The sequence below is a fragment of the Diuraphis noxia genome, unplaced genomic scaffold (genome assembly GCF_037042655.1).
Source record: "Diuraphis noxia isolate RWA-SAM2 unplaced genomic scaffold, SU_Dnox_SAM2 contig0003, whole genome shotgun sequence".
In the NCBI taxonomy this organism is placed as follows: Eukaryota; Metazoa; Arthropoda; class Insecta; order Hemiptera; family Aphididae; genus Diuraphis; species Diuraphis noxia.
This window is the reverse complement of record NW_028301713.1, coordinates 29,892,837-29,903,410: the sequence shown is the minus strand read 5'-3', so window position 1 is coordinate 29,903,410 and position 10,574 is coordinate 29,892,837. Positions and strand designations below refer to the sequence as shown.

Below are 10,574 nucleotides of genomic sequence, written 5' to 3'. Positions count from 1 at the left end.
ATTATGAGAATTCTTGTTTTGAAATTTCATTCCTAATAACGTTTTGTACATTCTTCACAAATTTTGAAATTTAAGTAAAATTGCGTTATTTTTTGGTGGGGGGTAGAGGGGGAGTTAAATTTGCGGTGCATGCAATCTGCTCATATATTACAATATTGTAACTTAAGGTTCTCGTAATAATTACTATAAATTATATTATTATACTAGTTTGACTTTTGAATTTTAAATTTGTCCTTGTCGGGAGAGATTGTATTTAATCCTGCAGAAGATAATAAATGGTAGGGAATATATTAAATTAAGACATAAATGTGTATTACAAACAATAATTGAAGGAGATGTCGAAGGATTCGTTACATAGATGGTTAAAAGAAGTGGTCCAAACATGGAATAAATGACTCACATTAATGTGAAGTACATAAACAGGAAAAAATATAAGGATCAAGATGAAAATGTACTTGTATTTTTTATTTAGAGCAGTATACATATAGTATAATAAATTATCATAAGCAATAAGTTTATATTGGCTACGAATAAAAAATATCGTGTAGCTATGATGATTCACTAATGTATCAATATTAGATATAAAGTGATATAAAAAATAATTTAAAAAAACGGAAAATTTTAAGCAAATATAATTTACTCTAAATAAAATAATATGTCTTAAAATAGTTGAAAAAATTGTATTGTGTTAAGCTGTATAGGTATATAATATGAATGGGTCTTTGAACTCTTTAGAATTTACGTACACACAAAAATATTGGTTAATTTATTAATTATTACGTTCAGAAATGTTAGAAGTGTGATAAGTTAATAGGCGGGTAATAAAAAAAAAATATTATTTTGTTATTTAATTATTGTTATAAGACTGGTAACTGACGTTAACATTTTATAACTTAGTCAAAATGTCTCTGATATTTTTATTTTGAAAATCTGTAGATTGATGGAGCAATTATAATCAATACTATAATTATATTATATATTATGTGTACAGTTATTATTCGTGTCACATCCAACGAATTATAATAATTTATGATATGTCTTATACACTCTAATTCAACAATAATTTATAATATATCATATTACAGTGTATATGAGGTAATGTACCTTCATAATAATATTATTGTTGACATAATATTATAAACTACAATATTCAACAATAATATTTTTTTTTTTATAAAGTTTTCCTAACAACTGGTCATCTAAACTTAAGGCTAAAAGAATATAATATTTTGAGATTTTGAAAAAGGTTAACATAAAAAATTTACAAAATCAGTAAGAATTGATAAATTAGAATTTAACAATGTTTTATGAACTTAGAACTAGCTTCAACAATAATATAGTATCATTATTGTTGTATTGCCGGAGGCGACGAGAATCGTATAGCACGTGCTATCACGTACGTCACATCAGACACGTTTCGACTAATTTTACTTTAAACGATGTATTCATATCGATGATAATAATATTATTATTATTGTTGCTTAAATTTTTATTATTATTATTTGTATTGTTGTTATTATTATTAATATGCCCTTCGTGTTTTGATATTTATCTGTCCCAGACAGATGTGCGGATGTGCCCAAACGAGGCACGTGTGTAGGTACGCTTCGATAATGTCATTTTGTGAATTAGCGATTTGGCGACGGCGACGACGTGACTTATCTGTGAAAACGCACATGTATTCCGTATTATAAGCAAACTTATAATTTACCGAAGCTTCGTATTCATAATCAGTGGCACGCCTAGCAATTTTCAATGTGTCTGTGTAGGGATGATGGGTTCATATTTTTAGCGTAAATAATACCTGTTGCTGAATCGTGTGTTAGCAACTTGTTCGAGAACAAGTGTGTGTGTGAATGAGCTGAAGTAAAATCAAGGTGAGCAATCACTACTCTATATATGACTATATGATACACAATTTTGTCTCGAAATACTTTTTAAGTGTATTAAATACTATAGATTCGAAATATGTAATCCTAGTAGTTTTTTAAATTATCTATTTTCATCTCTTCTAAATTTAATTTTAACACGTTCAATGCTAAATGTGAATACTCGCCATATTATAGAAGGGTACCTATGCCTGGCCGATGTCGGAATGCATCCAACGAAAGTTATACAAATTCATATGGTTTAAGAGTGCTCGGCTGATAGTGTCATTGACTATTTTGCATGGCTAAGTATTCACTACCTGAACATTTTTAAATAAACGGGAACAATTGGTTTTTAGTTTCCGTCATTTTTGTGATTACAACAAGGTCACGTGTCCGCCGTTTTTTGCGTGATATGTGGAGAAAGAGACAGAATTCTGTCAGCATTGAAATATCGTCAGTATGCTCATATGAATTTTTTTAATTTATACATTATACATTATTAAAATTATTATAAGTTATAGCAGTGCTTGGCGTCACATATAAAATGCAATTTTATATTGTAATCCAATTTTTTTTTTTATAAATTTAAAAAACAATTGAAAATTGCAGTATGCGATATTCAAAGCAGTAGACATATTATTTAAAAAGGCATTTATGCATATTAAATATTATAATGTCAAATAATTAATACATATATGCTGAAGATTGATTAATACTTCAGGTAAAATAGAAATATGTATTTTAATATCCTATTAGAAAATGTATTTAAAATTTATAATTTATACAAAAGTAAAATAAATAACCGAGATATATCTCTTTATGTTTTATATGAGACAAAACAAATTTAAAATTGACTTGAATGGGTAGGCAACTATAATTACCACCCAATTAGGGTATTTGTTTCACTATAATAAAATTATAGAATACAAAACAGTTTTTGGTAGAATAATATATTCACATATTTTATCACTTTTAAAAATTCATGAAGTAGATATCATTAAATTATTTTCATAAGAGTTTGATATTTTTTTATAACAAATACAGAAAAGGTAATTAATTTAGCATATATTATTATGGATTTACAATAAAAATATTGGATGTGCTAATCGTATACCTAATATTTTATTAATATCACTTAGGCATATTAGTTATTATATTCATGTTAAAGCATTCTAATATTTTAAACAAGTTTCTAGATTAGATTTTCAATGTATTTACTATAATATTTTAGTTATTATATTCTATACAAAAATTTTGCCAAAGTGTGTACGGTACACACTTATACAAAAACGAATATTAGGTAGTTTTTATGCAAGCAATCATACTTTGGAATTTTATATATTGCCTATACTAAGCTCCTTAAAAACTAACCATGTTGTCGTACCTACAATTAGTGATTTAAATTAGTACCATACTACTTTAGGATGATAATGACGTATAACAACAATAAATTTTAAATTTTAATAAAACTCCGATCCAAACGGCAATGCCGTACACACGCGTCAGCTTATTCGATATGCCCAAATCGGTGTAAATTTTAGATAACAAATCATGAAGTCATGACTGTAAAGGGAAACAAATTAATGTAATTTTTTATTTCAACCTAATGTTATAACTTACATAGACACTACGATGAGACACGTGTAAGTTGTCAGAAACATAAATCAACTGTTATTGTTGTTGTTAGCGATGCGCAATGAGTTTAAGAAATACATTATAGTGATACGAGATTGCCCAAATCTAGTAATATTACAAATTTAACGACATAAATCAAGAAAAATTATTATTTTATTTCGAAGATACATTTTATATTCAAGTACGTCAGTAATTTATAAGCTTTACTATATTATTTCTCTGTATAAGTCTTTAAATAGTTTGCAAAATATACGCGATTCTCCGTGATATTATCATATTACACGTGAGTAAACTGCAATATATCTGGACCGGTTGTTTGGTATTTATAACGCCAAAAAAGGATAGGTTTTCAGCCGGCAACATAAAACGAGTTAGATCCATTTTCGACGACCGCATTAAATTGTATTGTACCACTCATCATTACAATAAAATATTTTGTAATGCGCTGCACATTACCAGTTACCATTCACGGTTGTTATTGTTTATGAAAAAAATATTTGTTTTAAATTTTTTGTATGCAACTCAACAACGCATAAATTATACTATGGTATATCTTTGGATGAACGTGGTAACGTTTAAATTTGTAGTAGAAATATAAAATTATTTAGTTATGTAAAAAATACTTGGAATATGTCCATGGGATTTATTATGATGAGTGAATGAGTGATGACTAATCATGTACAAAATACAAGGGTGCCCAAAAAATTATATAATCATGTCGAATATGTTGGTATTTTAATAATGTTTGTTTTTATGTTATATATTATAATGTATTCGTGTTTATAATATAATGTTATTAGTCAGTCATAACGTCAAAGTATCAAATTCTAAAAAAAAAAAAAACAGTAAAAATATTATTATAAGATAACATTATAATTTATTTAGTAAGAATATATTTTTTTTTTAAATTTTTAAACTAAAAAATCGTATAATCTGTAAAATAATGATTTACAATAAGCACAAGTGATTTAAGAATAAGATAGAATAGAAAAGTTAAAATAATACAGATAAAGTCATGAATAAAATTTGAAAATACAATATACAATACAATATACAATCAAGTTTAATCATATCGACTACTAGTGTATTGGTTGATTCATTCATGACGTTTCCGGTAAGCCAAGAGAAAAGTGGTTCCTGTGTCAATCTTAAAGGCAGGTATCTGTTTATTTTGTACACGATGTATGCCAAACTATAAAAACTGAATGTGTGAACATTTTGTCAAACAATTGTTATATTATTATTGCACTCATGATGTATAATATTATACGATTGTCGGATTGTGACTGACAAATTAGAAAGCAGAGTTTTCACACATTTGGTATCTACATAATCGGTGGATTATTTCTCACAGCAATTTTATTTGTTGGACGCTTAATAATTTCTTTGTTTTTAGTAGAATCAGAGATAAAACAAAAACACTCGTGTAGCACTCGAAAGTGATAATTTAAAGAAACATTTTATTTATTTGAAATCTTTTGAAATTAATGTACTTAGCTACTTAGGTACTTATAGAGATTGGTATGCAAAGATATCAAATGACAATTCATTATTTTATAATCAAATTGTTGATTAATTTATTGTGTCTCTAGAAGTACGAGTATTTTAGTTTTTGGACGACTAGAAATTATAACAGTATCATTATGTAGGTCAAATCTTTTAATCTAAGCCAAATTGAAAGGAGATAATAATTATTAATTGCTGAGATAAAATATGTTTTTAATAAATTAATATTTAATAAATATGTTGCAAGTAGGTACCTATATTTTTGAACAATTATCAACATAGTTTGCAAGACAACAAATTTTTGTGATGACAATTGACAGTTATTAAATAATGTATATGATTTTATAATGGACGACATCGGGAAATAGTTGATTAAAATTTAAAAATTTAGAAATATACTTAATACTAAAGATAAGTGAATCGAGACGAATGCTCAACACTTAGCTGTATATCCTGTCAGCCATCTCTACATTTTTTTTTTTTCTATAAATATAAAATGATATCGAAAACATGTGTTGGTAGATAATTTGTTATGCAGAATATATTATGTATTTATACTAAGGCTAAGGTTTTTAATAAACTAATACGTTGACCAATGATTAAGGTGAACTTGACACAATGGTCTAGAAAGTTATTCGAGTTTATGTGAGTATACTCACAAATGTATTTAATCAATGTGGTTATAACTTTATTTGAGGCTAAGTTTTTAATGATCTAAAAAACCTAAAAAAAATTACCTTAAAATGAGTTAAAAATCACTTAAAAATGCCAAATAAATAAAAAATCACTTAAAACTCAAAAAAGTACAAAAAATGCAAAATAAAAACTATTCATTCAAACACGTAGATAATTGACGGAATAGAAGATTTTTATTGTATTACTACAGTTGGTTTTATTATCGATAGTGAGTATTTATTTAACAGATCACTTTTATAAAAATGATGATATTAAACTACGATACTATTTCTATTAAAATTGTAAATGAAAATAAATAAAAATAATATCTAGATTTTAATAAAGTATAAAAAATGCATTTCAAATTCAAATTCAAAAAAAAAATGCAAAATAAAAACTATTCATTTAAATTCGTAGCGAACCAAATTACATTTTGTGCTTAAAAACCTATATCTTGCAGTACCTATATCATAAACAAAAATGCAAACTTTTATACTATCCTAGCCCTATTTAAGTTGTTCTATAATTAGTATAATTTTACATCTAACTGTAATAGATTACCGTTTTATCGGATTAAATATATTAATATATATAATTTCATCGTCGAAAACTAAAATACCACAAATCGATTAGGAATTGAACTGAACTGTGGTGAACTCGTATGAGTAGGTATAGTAAATGTTTACTCATTACCAAATAGATAAGAAAATTCAATCACAGGGGCACAACAATGGTATAGATTTCTTACTTCTACATTTATTTACTAAAATAAATATATATTACTCCCGTCACCCCCTCAAAAAAAAAACGCAATTTGTTTTCAGTAAGTGAGGCCTTGTATTTGGATATTTTTATGAAAGGTGCGAAAATGTTTAATACACGTTTGGCAATCTTAGTTGTACTTCTATAGTATGTTTTGCGTGTTAGCGCATTCAAACATCGGATTTGTATACCTCTATTATAGTATTATACTTGTTGCAAGATAACCGTGACGAGTATATAGAGTAACGCCGTAACGGGGTAAAACCATAAATTAGGTGTATGTCACAATTTATATGCACTCTACTATAGTGAATATAATATAATTTTTATAATTTTACATTAATCGTAGGTATTTTGATATTCGTCAAGGAACCTTACCTATATAAGTTCATCTTATCTATCTCGTGTAAGGATTAAGGGCTCACATTAATTCCCATTTGTAAAGAGTGAACTCATACGCAGAATGAAAACCAATATTAATAATTTTTTGTTGTGGAAGGGTCTGAATATTATGTAAGTTAATAATTTAAATTAATATTGTGTTTCTCTGTACCTACCTACGTAGCGAGTTATTTTACAGGCGGTAAGTAAAAGCGATCGCGGAGTACACGGATAGAAGATTTTTCACCGAGCCCTCGTATAAAACATATGGGTACATACGTAATACGTCACGTTAATCGCCTCCATATACTACGGAGGTGATCGTTGCCAGGCGTCTAAAGAATAACTGCACCTGAAGTCTAGTTGAAGGTACATTATAGAGCGGTTGCCGGCGGTCTACGGTGACGATTGTGTAGTGCGATTCTTTTCAGTTGTTAATAGTACCTATACCTACCTACTGCTTATTATGGGTGTATCAAATTTTGTGGTTTTTAAATCGGTTAAAATGTCAATGTGTACGCGGCATTGCAGACGTCCAGAGGGCAAACTTGGACGGTGTGCCTAGAACATTGCATTGTCGACTTCCTGCTGACACGTCTTGTTGCGATTTATAGCCAGTATTTAACTATTTGCAGTTTTTTTTCCTACTTTGAAATTTGATATACTAAAAGATACTGTTGTTTTTGTTGTCGTTGTTACATATAATTGTATCACTTTCAAACGAATAGCATCATCTATACAAAAAATATTATAATATGTTCTATTATAACATAATTAAAATAACATATATTCGTAAGTATAAATTATATTGTAACAGCATACCCAGTTGGAAATCCTAATTTTATGTCAAAAATTATCACACAGTTAGATTTCAAATGGTAATAAGATTTATTATAACATAATATTTTGTAATTTTGTATTTAAAATTATTAAACATAAAAACAAATGTTATTTATGTCTATATAACTTCTTTTGTCTCCACTAAATTTTAAAATTTTTTATATATACACAGTCGAGTCGCGATAACTCTAAGTTAAAGGAGGGATGAAAATGCATTATTGGAAATATCTAACTAATTAATAGGGGAAGAATTTTCTTGGAAAATAAAAAAAATTCGAGTTATCGCGACTCGACTGTACACGTCTTGTGTCATATATTATATATACGTACAAGCAATGGCGTAGTTACGGGGGGGGGGGGGGGGTGTATTTTTCTAATAAAAATATTAATGATGATTATTTATCAATATAAAAAAACCAAAGAAAATCATCACTTATGAGTAGAAGTTGGTGATTGTTTTCCCTAATTAATATTATAAAATTTATTATGAATGTAAGTTATGACAATTTTACATAGAAATAAAACTTATTTAAAAAAAAATAATAACAATATTATAATACTGAATTATTAGATAGCATTTTACAGTATAGGTATAATTAATTCAAATTTTGATGGGTCCACCGAGTGTTGGACGTTTGAAAAGTATATGGAGTTTTTTTTTTTTTGAAGAATGACAGACACGTTGAACGAATTCATTTTTAATGTTTTTTTTTGATAAGGACTACAAACGCCACGAAATCTTTTTATCCAATAAAAAAAAAATAACAATCCTTTGGCATATTTAATTATACTATTATCGCTAATCGCTGCAAGACATAAAATATGTCTGTGGCAATGCTCGAATATTGTAATAGTATACGTCATAAATTCAATCATCTTCAACCAGACTGTTACCTTGTACCTGGCCACATGCAAATCACGTGTTTTTAAATATTCTTGTGGATATCATAGCAGTAAAATAAATGTTCACGAACATAAGTTGAACGACTAAAAATATAATATATTATTTATTAAGGATCTATCTCGTAACAATATTTTAATAATAGGTAATGATAATGAAAAATACACAGTCATCGAAGGTAATAATAATAATATATAGTCATTGAACGATATAATACTTTTATTAATATAATTTAATGGCTCGACCAGTACGATCTGTATGATGGGTAGTAGGAAGGTGACTGTTTGTAGGCGGATTTGTACAACAGGGCGTCCGGGTAAGCCAACGGCTCGGCCGCGGCTGTCGGGTAAGCGTCATCTGCGACGTGCTGGTATAGACCGCGGCCGGTGCCGGACGGTAAGCGGCGGACAAGGATGGCTTGTAGGCTGGTTTGTAGGCCGGTCGGTAAGCGGGACCGGCGGCAGCAGGTCGATAAGCGGCAGCAGATCGATAAGCGGCAGCAGGTCGGTAAGCGGGAGCCGCGGTAGCAGGTCGGTAAGCGGGAGCCGTGGCAGCAGGTCGGTAGGCGGGAGCCTCCGCGGTCGGGTGACCCTCCTTAGACACGACCGCGTTGAAGCCGTTCTCCTCGTCAGCCGTATAGTCCACCACGCGCCTTGTGCCGTCCGGTTCGACCACCGTATACTGTCCCTTGACGTAGTCGCCGTCCGTCACTGCGTCTTGTAATCGCCCGTGTACGCGTCGGACACATCGTACGCAAAGTTGTATTTTGGAGGCGTGGCTGGGCTAAAGGGCTTACACCCCCCCCCCCCCAAACCACCCAAAATAAACATTTTATATTGGTATTTTATCTTCTGTGATACTGATTATTTTTAAAGTAATCTTTTTTTTTTTCATTTTTCGATGATGGAATTAATACCAATTTGAAACAAAACAAAAATGACGTTTAGTTTAACTAATAACTCGTAATTTGTGTCATAAATATATTTTAACCCCCCCCAGAAAAAAATCATATCTACATCGCTGCGTACAAGAATACTAATTTCTTACACTCGCATTTACAAGTAATTATTGTATTTAAAATGTGTTCATAGGCACTCTTGTATTTAAATACTAATCGTTGGAAAACGTAAAATTTTAATATATCAGCCTACCTATACTCCGTAATTCACGTATAAAATACCAGCTACCGATTTGGAAAATATTTGAAAAGTATCTTTAACGGGTATGCTCTCAGATATGCGGCGGGCTCGGCGCGTATAAAAATATGTTTAGTAAACGATAAAAACTGTCTCCGGCAGGCCGTGACAAACGCTGCCGATCGGACTTTCACCGACCGTCTAGCACGCCTACGCGTCGGACGCGCATTTAATTCGACCGTCGTGGCAGCCAGTAATCGGTATTATTATTATTATTATTAGTAGTATTATTCTACACATGCACGTAGTGTGATGCACACGATTGTTATTACGCGAACGGCGTCGAAATCAAAAAAAAAAAAAAAATCGTTAATTCATAATTAATAATAATAATACGGCGAACGGGCATATACGATGGACATGTAGTGAATATGAAATATTATTATATTGAATGCATATTATTGTTATAAAATGTTTTCACTGAATGATAACAGACTCAATAAATTAATTAATTTATCCCCGTCGTCGTTTTTCGAAATACTCTTCGAATAAATATTTGTTATTTATTAACAATTATTATTATTATCTATTAAAAGTAGTTATATATTATTACATAAGATATTTAACGTTATTGGAACAATAACAATTTTTTTATTGATTAAAACTGTCGTACTAATGAAAAACTAAAATACTTTAATATAAATTGACGACAATTTGTCGTATAATACATTAATTATAGATGTTTATTAAATAAATACAATTTGAAATTCATAAGATTTTCTCACAAATTCTACATTATCCCTTGTTGCAGACGTGGCTATAACTTAAAACTACAAAAGATTTCATAGTTACCTTTTAAACCACAGT

The 10,574-nt window shown here is 29.4% G+C and overlaps 1 pseudogene; it reads right to left on the bottom strand.

Annotated features, from left to right (window-relative positions):
• Positions 1-8,803: 8,803 nt before the first annotated feature.
• LOC149057193 (uncharacterized) lies at positions 8,804-9,401 on the bottom strand (annotated as a pseudogene).
• Between the last annotated feature and the right edge of the window lie 1,173 nt (positions 9,402-10,574).